We start from the raw sequence: 13,329 nt of genomic DNA, 5'->3' as shown, positions 1-13,329 counted from the left end.
TATTGGTGCAGCTAATGCTTTCATCACGCCGCTGGTGTTTGAGATCCCTGTTGGGTGTGCCAGAGTTAGCATTGGCAGAGGTGCTTTCGTCACCGACCGCTGGGCTCGCAGTGTTGGTCGGTTCAGCGCGTGTGCTAGGCTCGCCACCATCCTGCTGCTGCTGTTGCACTGGAGTGCAGCTCGCATGCACTAACGCCAAGCTACTGGAACTTGGACAGGACGAAACGGTGTCATCTGTGGGGTACAAAGACGCCACCTCGCGTACACCGTCCTCGCCTTCACTCACACATGCATGATTGTCACAAGAACCGGCTGCATTGTGACCCATACCATTGGTTGCGCATACGTTAGTGGCGTGCGGCTGCGCTAGATTTGCTGCTGCAGGAGACTCAACCTGATCACGGTTTGTCACTGACTCAATGGTGACTGTTGCTGGTGAGGAGCCTTGCTTGACTCTGGCCAAAGATCTGGGTTTGATTGGCGGCGGTGCGCGAGAGTTGGCAGATGTCTGCATTGCTGACAGAAGAACCTGAACGTGGAAACACGCCAGCCACAGAAAAATGCATGGCTCCGTAAAAAATCCGGTTGCGATGGTGACCATTAAAGCGAAAAATTCGTGTACGCAATGCGTGCTGTCATGAACTTACGTTCTGACCAGCGTCCTGGGTCAATATCGATTCCAACACGGTATTGATTTGTCCTCAGCGCGAGAGTAGCTATCGTCTTAGTCGCCTGAATGGGTGCTCAAATGCTCTATCTTCCACAGCGTTCCTGTCGCTATTCTGCTTCATGTATAGCAGGGCGCTTGGAAGAGGTTGTCTGGCACTGCTTGGAGACCTACACGTCAGCCTGAGGTGCTCACGTCGTAAAACGTAGTACCATTCACTTTGCTGAGCTCTGCCCTGTCTTATAGAAGAAAAAAAGCAAATCTAACAGCCACAAAATCCGTGTGTGTCTTCACAGGACGGAGGAGTAACTAATGCTAAACTGCTCGTGACAGTTATCAGGCAGGCAACTTGTGCTCACTCCTAGCGACTCCGGAATGTCGTTCGTGATCCGGGCATGTGTTCCGAACGAACGTCCAGTACAGGTAGAAAGAGCGATACATGAGTAATCACTAACATGTTCACAATGTGTAGTGTGTGGGGTAATTCAAAGAACGGTATCCGATTGTGCTGGTGCATGAGAACTCTACGTACGTACTCGTGGCTGCATTGAGCCAAGTGCACATCGGCAATATCGGTCTCCCACCGCTAGACGGCGGTGTCCGATCCGGCCATGCCGGAGCGAGCATGCGAACCCTCCGCATTTGGAGTTCACGCAGACTTTGAAGCAGTACTGGCTCATGCCATGCATGCACACAGTCAGTATGTAGACTGAAGTCGTTCTCCATGCACGGTCGGGCACACTTGACAGCACTTGACTATGACACCATACAGATAGAGCACTGACAACACCACAATCATCATGTATCTTAGAACTATTGTCTATACATGTAGCTTTGATCAAGAGTACCTAAACCTTTTTTTTATTTTGGGTTATGTACTCTGATTCTTGGTGTTATATCCCAACTACATGCGGATATGTGTGCAGATTGAGTGATCTGAGTGCATGTAGAGCGTCCAGCTATGCAGCCCACGCCAAATGTGTGGGATCTATAACAATCATAATACTTTTGGATCCATCAGTTGCCCGATGATCGTAGCAATACGTGAAACTCAGAGTTGTAACAAAGCTTCCAATATCTCTCTCTCTCTCTCTCTCTCTCTCTCTCTCTCTCTCTCTTGTAACAATCATAATATGCATGAATACCAACTCCCGTAAGATCTAAGGACCACCACAGGATTATGTGACACTGTAGCTTTTCTTAAATCTATTTTTGTAGTATTTTTTTATTTATTTTTACTATGTTCATATACCCAGCTCGAAAAGAATAATGAATCATGACAATGGTACGGAGACTAGGACAAACGTGACAAATAATGAGCAGGCGCTGCACGGAGACGCAGCAGTGATGGTGGGACATTGATGGCTCTGTCGACCTGAGGTCTCGGCGTCACAGCCAAAAACACGTCTCAAGCAAACGAAAAAGATAGAACTGTATGGGTCAGAAAAAGGAGAGAAAGCAAAAAATTAACACCAGCGAGTGTGCGGGAGAAACTATGCCTATGGATCTGATACTGTGCAAGGGATTTGATACTGTACAAGGGATCTGATACTGTGTAGACGAGCATTTAGAGAGCGGAGTCCTCCGGTTCGATAGGGTGCTCAATGCGGGAGCAAAGCAGTAGATCAGTTGTCTGAAGATTGCCATCTGGCATGAAACTACATGTAGTATTAGTTACAGCAAACCAGACACGTGGTACTCTGTGACTCGTGGTACTCTGTGACGCGTGGTACTCTGTGACTCGTGTAGACGAGCATTTACAATCATACACATGCCGTGTCATAGATCATGTACATGATTGTAGTGGTGGCAAGTTTTAATATATGAAAACAACTATTTTGACAACTGGACCGTGGAGAGACCCTTGCGAGCAGTCAAGGAGTCGGAACGCAGCACGTGCAATGCCGAGGATACTGGACACTACAGTACACCATGGCCCATGGTCGTAGGTAGTATACAATAATACAGTGTACATGACATAGTAATTGTCGTGGCGTGCACCAGTGCCCAAGATCAGCTACCGGCACATGCAAGGAATCTTATTTTTGCTGCAACCAGACAGAGCTTCCCCTGAGCCCAACAGCAAGGTACCTCGGCGTGACCCTTGACGCCGCTGTGAAGTGGGACCCCCATGTTGACGCGATGGCGAAGAAAGTTGTGCAGAGGATTGGAGCATTGTGGCGGTCCCTCAGATGTCTGAGCCTCAGTAGTCGCATCCAGTATGTGAGGTCAGTCATCATGCCTGACCTCCTATATGGGTCTAACGCCTTCTCTTCCTCCCTCAAGGTTTCGCAGCTTGATCGCCTTCAGGTCCTGCAGAACCGAGCGGCGAGAGCGGTATACGGTTTGCCGCCTCACACCTCAGCTCAGCCTCTGCTCGAACGGATGTCCCTGTACAGAGTTCGGGAGTGCTACGCCCAGAAGCGGCTCGTCCTGGTGTGGCGCTGTGTCAATGGGAAAGCCAGCAGTGTCCTCCAGGACCTATTCTCACCATCAGCTGGCAGCACCACCGAGCACCAGGTTTCCAGGGGCCTCACTGTCCCCTCGGCACAGTCAGAAGCCGGCAGATCTCGCCTGGCCTTTCAGGCAGCCTTGGCCTGGAACGCTCTCCCAAGAAGTGTAAGGGAGATCAAGGCTGCCCAGCAATTTAAGCTTGCCTCCATCCCCTACACCTTGCAATGAATGCTCTGTCTGACTTTTCCCGTCCACACACCACGTCATTTACTCTTCTCTGCGTGCTTGTGCGCTTATGAACTCTTTGTGTTCCCTCTGTTGACGCTTCAAAATCGCTCTATTGACACTGCAAAATCGCTCTGTTGACGCTGCAAAATTGCTTATCATCTCCCTCCCTCCCCCCCCCTCTCTCTCTCTCTCTCTCTCTCTCCCCGTAGCTCTCTCCCTTTTGAAATTCGCTTCCATAGAATTGGGCACCATTGCCCGTTTGGCCTTGCGAAGTAAAATAAAAATCAACAACAACAACAATCTTACAAGGCACAGTGTATTCTTATTATTTCTACATGTGCACTGCTCCAAAAGTTCCCGCAACTGGGGCACATACATGTACATGTACACGTGTAGGTACAATGTACATTGCAGAACGAAGTGTTGGAGGTTGATTCGGAAATTCACTGTTTTATTAAGTGTTTCACTACATTGTTGTTTTTTCACATGTCCGTACACCCGTAGAGCTGTGATTGCCGAGAACAGTACAGTAGCATTTCTTTCCTGGCGGCAGACAGATGGAATGCTCTTTCCACTGACTGCCGTCAGGCCCCGTCTCTTACTCTGTATGTAAACATGGTTTAATATTCACCTAGGGTTCCCAGTAAAAAGGCAACGCCTGTTGGGACTCACCTAGTAAAATAATAGAATTTACTACTACTACTACTAGGAAGGAAAGTGTCACTCAGATTCTTAGACTAGAGAAGGCAAACTGTTACTTGGAGCAAAGATAACACTCACTATGCATTGCTGTCGTGCATGCACGTGCCGTATTTTCCCGATTATAAGTCGCACTCGATTGAAGTCGCACCCCCTTTTTTACCCTGAAATTTAGTGTAAAAAGGTGCGACGTATTCGTGGAAATACGGTACATGCACTTCACAGGGCTAAAGCCAGAGTGTTCACCGCTGCATGTCTTGTACAACACAGGTCTAGCTAGCTGAATAAGTCCTCACGACCTGGGCGAAGTGTAAATAATCAGAATTATTAGTATTACTTGTGTGAAGCCAATCATGAGTCGCAGTGGAGCGTAGAACTCTCAGCTTCAATGCATTGCTTGCTAAGTCCATGGGCATACCGTAGCCGGTCTCTGCACACTTTGCACAGCATGGTCTCGTCCCGAAACCGTCACCCGGCCGGTACTCTACTTATGACACGCACCACTACTACAATGTACAATGTAGCGCAAAGGCAACAGCAATGATGTGGCGGGTGATGCATAAGTAGAAACAGACAAAAAAACGCGTTTCATCGCCACACCCGGGCCGCTACATGCTTCGCATACACATGTACATGAAATGTTATTAGGGGCCTTCCGTAAATACCGATATTTATTTAGAAACGAAAACTAGTCGTTTCTCTTCAACCCCCTCCCCCCTCCCTGAGAAACGAACACATACAAACGGTACATAGTATCGATATTTTCGGTCTTTTTTTCCGGACATGCTCACACATGCGAAATGTACATCGATATTTTTCGAGAAACCAACAGGCGCTCGGCCCCCTCCCCCCTAAACGACTAGTTTTCGTTTCTAAATAAAATTAATATCTATATTAATTTTACGGATGCTCCCTTAGTGTTGGTTGACAGCATAATATTATTACATGGCGCGGAGGACCTCTGTGTTCGGAAACAGTGACCCTACAACCATCCACGATTGGCAGAGCCCCGGTCTTGCAACCATTCGAACCGTATGGGTGCTAGCCTTGGCTCTGACCCTCATTATACTGGGGAGTTGTTATTCGTAGGAGTTGGAAAAATAAAGAAAAGAGTATAAAAAGGGAAAGGAATGAAGAAGAAGTCAGAACAAACGCTGCAAAGTTTTAAGTTTATAAGGACTGGGTAAGGACTGGGTATCAAGAAGAAGATATCCATAACTTCATAAGCGAGCAGAGAATACCGGCTGACATTGCAATGGCGGAGGACTTACACAACTCCCTAGCATAAAAAAGGCTGGGTTTCCTACGAAAGGCAGCACCCATCCTGGACGACCATGGTCGAGTGACGGTCTACAAGGGATTCGTGCAACCCCTACTTGAATATGCCCCACTGGCCTGGTCGAGCGCAACCGCAACTAACATGGCCCAGCTGGACAGGGTTCAGCAACGTGCCCTGCATTTCCTGGGACCTGGAACCATTCTCCAAAGTCTTCAGCTTCGTCGGATGGTGGCATCCCTGTCATACTTGTTCAAGCTGCACTACATTCCAGGGCCTCCCCAGGTAAAGGCCATGCTGCCACCAACCAAGCCCACTGCCGTAGCTAGCATGTGCACACGGCAAAAACGTCAGACGCACCATGCCTTTCAGCTGAAGTGGACACCCCCTCGCACAGCCCCTGACAACCTCCTGCGATCCTTCCCCTTATTCGCCATCACACCATGGAACATCCTGCCTGCAGACCTCCTGCTTCACGAGCCTCATTAAAGACGCCTCCAAACCTTCAAGGTCAAGGATCTAATCCGAAAGAGATGGCTGTGGTCCACACAGTACCTGTGACGATGATATTGAGACCCATTTAGTATTCACCTCTCTACTAGTACTTGCTTGTTATGATTATTGTTCTCTTTCTTCTTTTTCCCTTCTGGTTTAGTCATTACACGTATTTATATTATTTGGTGCAATACTAGCGCCCCTTTCTCACACCAAATTAATACTTTTGCTACCTGACTATGCCACCCCCCTTTTTTTTCGATGCCAGGTTGCAACGCTAACGCCGAGGCCCCTGGTCAGTCGAGTTGCTCCCTGTACATCGGCACGTCGTCCCTACATCCCCTGTGTCTTGTCTTGTGTTTGTCTCCACATGTCTCTTTGTAGGGCTGTGTTCCCAATAAAAATAAAAAAATAAAATAAAAAATGAGGGTCAGAACCAGGAACCAGGGCTAACACCCGTACGGTTCGGATGGTCACAAGACCGGGGCTCTGCAAGTTTAGCTTTAGTTTTATTCCAAGCAATACATGTACATGGCTGGGATAGCCAATGACCACTTTGCGTGGCGATTGCAGGGTTTTTATAGCCAACCGTGGATGGTTGTACTTGTAGTAAGGTCACTGTTTCCGAACACAGTGCTCCTCCGCCTTGTAACAATTACATGCTGCCAACAAACAACGTGTTTTCAACAAAGCAAGGTTTATCTAGTACGGTGTCCATGGTAACGGTGAGTCAGAGCGACGGTGTCTCCGACTCCGACTCGCAGCGTCTGCTTGTTCCAGAGCTGGGTCAGCGACCCGGTTGGAGGGTGCTTGGACCCGTTTGGAAAAAGAAAACCGGGTCACCTGTGACCCTGTTGGGAATGCACACCAAGGAGTCCTGTTAACATGTTATCAAGAGTAGATAAACTGGTTATGTACTCTTGATGTTATGTACAGCAGGGAGTACTATTATGTACAGCAGGGAGTACTATTATGTACAGCAGGGAGTACTATTATGTACAGCAGGGAGTACTATTATGTACAGCAGGGAGTACTATTATGTACAGCAGGGAGTACTATTATGTACACAGTACAGCTCCCTGATGTGCATGTACATATACATGCAGTTGCCGTACTTGAACGGACGCGGCTCTGACCCCCGTTGGAAGAGCTGTGCCAGGTACATTGTGTGCGCGGTTGGTTTGAAATCGTAGAGCAGACTGTAAAGGTATACACTATAATGCATTCCTGACTAATGCCTGGCCGACAACAGTATACTGTGATACTACTGCCGGACTGGTGGTGTCTCGCCGCCCAATCCCCATACAGTGATACCACTAGTGCTTTCATCGTATGTAATCCCCTATACCTGTGCCCTGTAGATCCTGAAGACAAGCGAAATCTTCTGTTTTTTTTCTGTTCTCTTTCTGTTGTACCCGATCTCCCTCTGATGTACCGCTGACTCTACGCTGAAGATCTAAGCATTTTAATTCTCATTCTCATTATAATTTTCATATTCGCTTTCATGTTATTGGGTTCTATGCCCGTTCGAATTTGCGAATCAAAATAAATACAAACAAACAACAAACAATGTCCTTACCACATCAGAGTACATAAATGTACTTACACAACGGTCTTACACCTTACCTACTTTTAGCATTCTGCAATTCTTCTGCTCTCTTATCCCTCCCTACTGAGTACTAACACAGTCATTATGATTACGACAGATAATTATTATGTATTGTCAACCCCCACCCTTCGCTATCATAATTATTACTGGGCAATAGTCCCGTTTGACTTTTGCGAAATAAAGAATTTGAATAGTTTGCACGCAACCTGCCTACACTCAAGAGAGCACTGCGTTTCACACAAATCCATTAGAAGTGGCGTTTCAACGTTTCGGTCCTCATCACCATCATCTAGGCGGACATGGAAAAACACAGCAGTATAAAACAAGGTCACAAAGCGCCGATTCAAGATTTTGAAAATAAGGAATACAATACAAAAACAGAATCTTAGGAAAATAGTGTGGAATAAATGCCCGTAACTTTCCTATCCGTCGATGGATTTTCAATCGTTTTTTTCCATGTGATTCGTACATCTTTTGGCTACAGGAATCTGTTGATAACTCAAAATGCCCCTAAATCGGGATAACGTCCCTTTTCGCTTGCTCTGGCTCAGATACTGATACCATAACATGGTTACTTCAAGTACATGTAGTTGTACATGTATAAGGAAGTACACAACGCCCATCAGCACGGGCACTTGATGCTAGCATTCATTTCGGGATCATTGCCAGTTCGCATTCTTTTCATTATGGTAAGCGAGGCTATATTGGGCGCTTTCGATTACGCGTTTACACAATTCTGGAACTGTTTTTTTTTAAATTCTGGAATGACCAGAATGAGCGGATTCTGGCCTTGTAAACGAACAACCGGAATTCACAACGCATTTGATTCTGTCATGTCACAAACAAAATGGATGAATCGTAAAAAGAGATCACGTACACCCTCTCGCGCACGTGGACCCAGCATCGCGCATGCGCCGGCCAGGGAGGCTCTTCGCGCGCTTGAGTCATGACCTGACCGGTAACACACCGACTGTGCAATTCTGGCGCCAGAATTAGAGAAATTCCGCCATCTCTTCAGAACTGACGGATTCGACGGAATTGGATAAAATCAATTCTAACGACGGAATTAGTCACTTTTTGTGTAATCAAACTGTGCATCAACAATAACTAATTCTAGAATTGACCAAAATGCGTGTAATCGAAAGCGCCCATTCAGTGCGAGATCTCCCATGAACTCAGGTGAAGGAAAAAAAGTACACAATTTGTAGCATCGTCGACAGCCTATACCAGTACATGTGTACTAAGTCTTGTAGGCTGTTGTACGGGCAGCAGCTAAAATTCACTTCTTGTTAGTTGGACCAAAATACTTGAAAATAGTGCCCACACTCTACAAGGACGTTCACATGTTTTTCGCGCAAAACCTTTAGTACAATAAATAAATTAAAATAAATAATGAAATGAAATAATAATTGCTAAAGTCCTTCACTATATTAGCAAGACAATTGGTAAAGCCTGGCTCTGTAATCGCCACTAACGTTTTGGGGGCAAAAAAGTGATCCGAGCACCATTAATAGTGCAACCCATTTTCCTGGCGGCAGACAGATGGAATGCTCTTCCCACTGACTGCCGTCAGGCCCCGTCTCTTACTCATTATGTAAACATGGTAAAAATTCACCTAGAGTTCCCAGTAAAAAGGCAACGCCTGTTGAGACTCCGCTAGTAAAATAATAAAATCTACTACTACTACTAACCCATTGAGACGTTTTGCGCCAGTGAAATAATTACCTTGGCTTTTCAACGCCGCCAGATATCGCGTGAATTTGCAGTTATTAGAGTGGTTAAGATGCACTGTATTTCCGATGAATTTGCAGTTATTAGAGAGGTTAAGATGCACTTTATTCCCGTAGCTATGCAGAAGACGTTACTTCAGTAACGTCTGGCGCTAGCCAGGGTCCACACAGCTTTAATTCCCGTAGCTATGCAGAAGACGTTACTTCAGTAACGTCTGGCGCTAGCCAGGGTCCACACAGCTTTAATTTGGTGTTTGTTTGTTTGTTTGTTTGTTTGTTTGTTTGTGTCACGCCTGGCGCTATCCCGTATCTGTCCCGTACTGTACCGTATCAGCAAAGACAGCTGGCCACAATATTTTTGTTTGTTTGTGCCATCGACATGCCTGGCGCTATCCCGTACCTGTCCCGTACCATCAAGAGTACGGTACCATCAAGAGAATGAGTATATATGCAAAGTGTATCGGGGGAATGCATTCAGTGCAGTAACATTTTGTGTGGATTTGTGTGCGAGGCCGAGATCCCACTAGCAGGCTGGCTGGGCCGCCTGTCGACCAGCCCGGGAATCGCATGTAGGCCGATAGCATAATAATTATAACGTAGATACAGTCATGTAGATGTATAGCAGTGAGTCATATTATGTAAACGACTCCCTGCTGTATGGGGAGATTTTCTGGAAAGAAATACGAAGTAGGGAGACGAGTAAATGCAATCAGAATGGATGTTAGTTGCCGTCAGTATAATAATAATAATAAGAAGAAGAAGAACGCCCGTGATCGGCAGAGTCAGCGCCGGTCCCAGGAAAAGTCAGGACAGACATCCCGTCGACACCAGAACGCCCGTGATCGGCAGAGTCAGCGCCGGTCCCATAGCTATGCAGAAGACGTTACTTCAGTATCTCATTGAAACGTTTTTGCAATACAATGATGTAGCTAATCAAAGGAAAAAGCATTTCCATCAGTTCTAACAACATGTACGATGAGCTGGGCAACAAAGCATAGCGCAGGGCCCTGAGCTTCCAAGCTCTCTTGTTTGGTATTTGTGTGTTTGTTTGTTTGTTTGTTTGTGTCACGCCTGGCGCTATCCCGTATCTGTCCCGTACCGTACCGTACCATCAAACACAGCTGGCTACCTGCTGGCTCCCGTATCTGTCCCGTAGCTGGCCACAAACAGCTGGCCACAATATTGATTGATTGATTTTATTTTACTTCGCAAGTTCAAACGGGTTCCTGGCCCAGTTATATGAAAGCGAAGGGTAGAATTTGCCAAAATCCTAATGAGCAACAGCATAGGCAATATTATCATAGAAGTGGAGTACTATGCGAGCGAGAATACTGAGAAGAAAGGAACATGTCAAAGCCTGACGAAACCCAACCTATTTCAGGCATACATAAGGAAGGCAGGCTAGCTTAAAATCTTGCAATCTGGATACAGTGCGCACCTCTCTAGGCAAACTGTTCCACAGCAATGCTCCTGCGGTGGCGAATCTCGTTTGGCCACACCGACTGCGAGCTGGCTGGCTGAGCAGACCATTGGCATGCTGATGGCGCGTACTTCTGCCGCTGCATGCTGCTGGTTTGAGAAGCTGGGCTAGAGCAAGGCTAGTGGAGTCATTTAGACAACGCCAGATGAAGATCAGGAGCTTTTGTTTAAAAAGTTCAGTGACGCGGTAAATCGAGTTGGCAGCCAGGAGGGGCTGCATCGCGGAACATGGCGGGCTGCCATCAATGCATCGGATCGCCCGGTTTTGCATGGCTTGCAGACGCTGAAGTTGGGTCACGCGGAGGGCTGCAGAGAAGCTGCAGGCACCATATATCATATCCGGCATGACAATAGCCTTTACATATATCTTGCGCGAGCTGCGGGAGAGGCATCGACGGGCTCGCCACAAGGCGCCTATCTTCCTTGCAACTGTGGTCACTATGGCGCTGACGTGTACATCCCAACTCAGGCGGTTGTCAAGAAAGACACTAAGATACCGCGCAGACTTCACTATCGGTAGAGAGGTATCGCAGCACACTATAGAGACCTCAGGCCCGGCATGTTGCGGTGAGATAGTCATTACCTGGCTTTTGGAGGCATTTAAAATTAGGCCGCGTGACTTAAGCCATATGGCGAGATCAGTGACAGCTGAAGAGACGGATTTGGAGACTTCCCCAGCGGAAGCTTTTGAATCATACAGAGCAATGTCGTCTGCGAATTGCACGCTGGGTATTGGCGATGAGACCGATTTCACATCACGGGTGTAGACGTTAAAGAGAACAGGCCCCAAGACGGAGCCTTGCTATTCGTATGTATATGTATGCGACTCCCTGATGTAGAGGGAGATTTGGTAAGAAATAGGGAGACGGGGAGGAAATAAAATTAGAATAGATTAGTTGCGGAATAGGTGATAGGATGCGTCAGCAAAAACATACTTTGGAAGGGAGATCCCTCCGTCTCCAAAATAAGCGTGAACGGGCGATTCAGCGCCGGTCACAGGAAACGTCGGAGGAGAGATCCCGTCGACTCCAGAACGCCCGTGATCGGCAGAGTCAGCGCCGGTCCCAGGAAACGCCGGAAGAGACATCCCGTCGAGTCCAGAACGTGCGTGATCGGCAGAGTCAGCGCCGTCTCACAGGAAACGCCGGAAGAGACATCCCGTCGAGTCCAGAACGCCCGTGATCGGCAGAGTCAGCGCCGGTCCCAGGAAACGTCAGGACAGACATCCCGTAGACTCCAGAACGCCCGTGATCGGCAGAGTCAGCGCCGGTCACAGGAAACGTCAGGACAGACATCCCGTCGAGTCCAGAACGCCCGTGATCGGCAGAGTCAGCGCCGGTCCCAGGAAACGTCAGGACAGACATCCCGTAGACTCCAGAACGCCCGTGATCGGCAGAGTCAGCGCCGGTCACAGGAAACGTCAGGACAGACATCCCGTCGACTCCAAAATAAGCGGGAACGGGCGATTCAGCGCCGGTCACAGGAAACGTCGGAAGAGACATCCCGTCGACTCCAGAACGCCCGTGATCGGCAGAGTCAGCGCCTGTCACAGGAAACGTCGGACGACACAAATGCACGAAATGAGCATAGGAGGCTTAATCGTGCTGATTCGCGTCATGCTACTGCAGCTGCGCACATGGAAACTGTGCGGTCTATGGTAGAGGAAAAAATCATGCAATGGTGTCCTCTTTGACGCGTGAAGAGCGCCAGCAGTATAGCCACCTATTGCAATCTTGCAGGGAAGATAACGTTGACGTAGCTCTGCTTTCCTTTTATGCTGCTTCAGGTCATGGTCGTGGACCGTCTCGGACAGTACCTGATACTTCTGTGAGAGAAGAACTGGCATCCATTATTCCAGCACCAGTTTCTACAGCCCTGCTAGCTGATGGTCTGGAAGCGTTCCAAGCGGAGTATAATTTAGAGAATGTTTGCCTGTGCGCTGCGTGTGGCTGCCGTGATATGGTGAAGTCACACAAGTATCGACTTCAGCACGAGGCGTTTATGAAATGCCTCCGACTGGATGATTCAGCCGCCGAAATGTACGAGCAGAGGCCAGAGATAGTAAGGGAAGTGATGAATGTATATCGCTCCCCTTCAGATAGAAATCTGTACCACCTTCTCCCCGATCATCTAAATGAGGTTGAAGATGGTGCCACTGAAGTTATCATTTGTGCCGCTTGTAGCTCTACCTTGAAGAAGGGAATGGTGCCAAAATTTAGCTTGGCTAGTGGGTACGATTTCGGAAGGTTGGACATGCTGGAACCGTTGTCATTACTCGAGAAGATTGTGGTGTCGCCATATCGAACGTTCGCAACTATTCTCAAGTTGAAACCTTCTCGTGGAGCCGCTGGAAGATCATCTCAGAGTTTCCTGGAGGGTCATGCAGTGATGTTCCGTCATGATGCTGTCGAGGCGACTGTTGCCATGTTTCCAAGGCACAGGTTCGTTAAAAATTTGAAATGCAACTTTTTTATTAGTTTGTGCAGTTCGTTGGTAGTTGTGAGGTATGTAGTAGGTTTTTGACGATGATTAATTTTGGTTCAAAAAGGTTTTTAACTATACATTTGTTTCGATTGTTTTGCTATGATTATAGGCTCGAAGATATATCTGAAGACTTTTCGATTATGTTCCTAGGATCTAGTGCACAATGGCGACAAAGGCGGTCTGACATATTAAGACGGGACGGCCCGCA

This window comes from Sycon ciliatum, chromosome 6 (assembly GCF_964019385.1).
Source record: "Sycon ciliatum chromosome 6, ocSycCili1.1, whole genome shotgun sequence".
Taxonomy (NCBI): domain Eukaryota; kingdom Metazoa; phylum Porifera; class Calcarea; order Leucosolenida; family Sycettidae; genus Sycon; species Sycon ciliatum.
Note: the sequence above shows the minus strand (reverse complement) of the source record.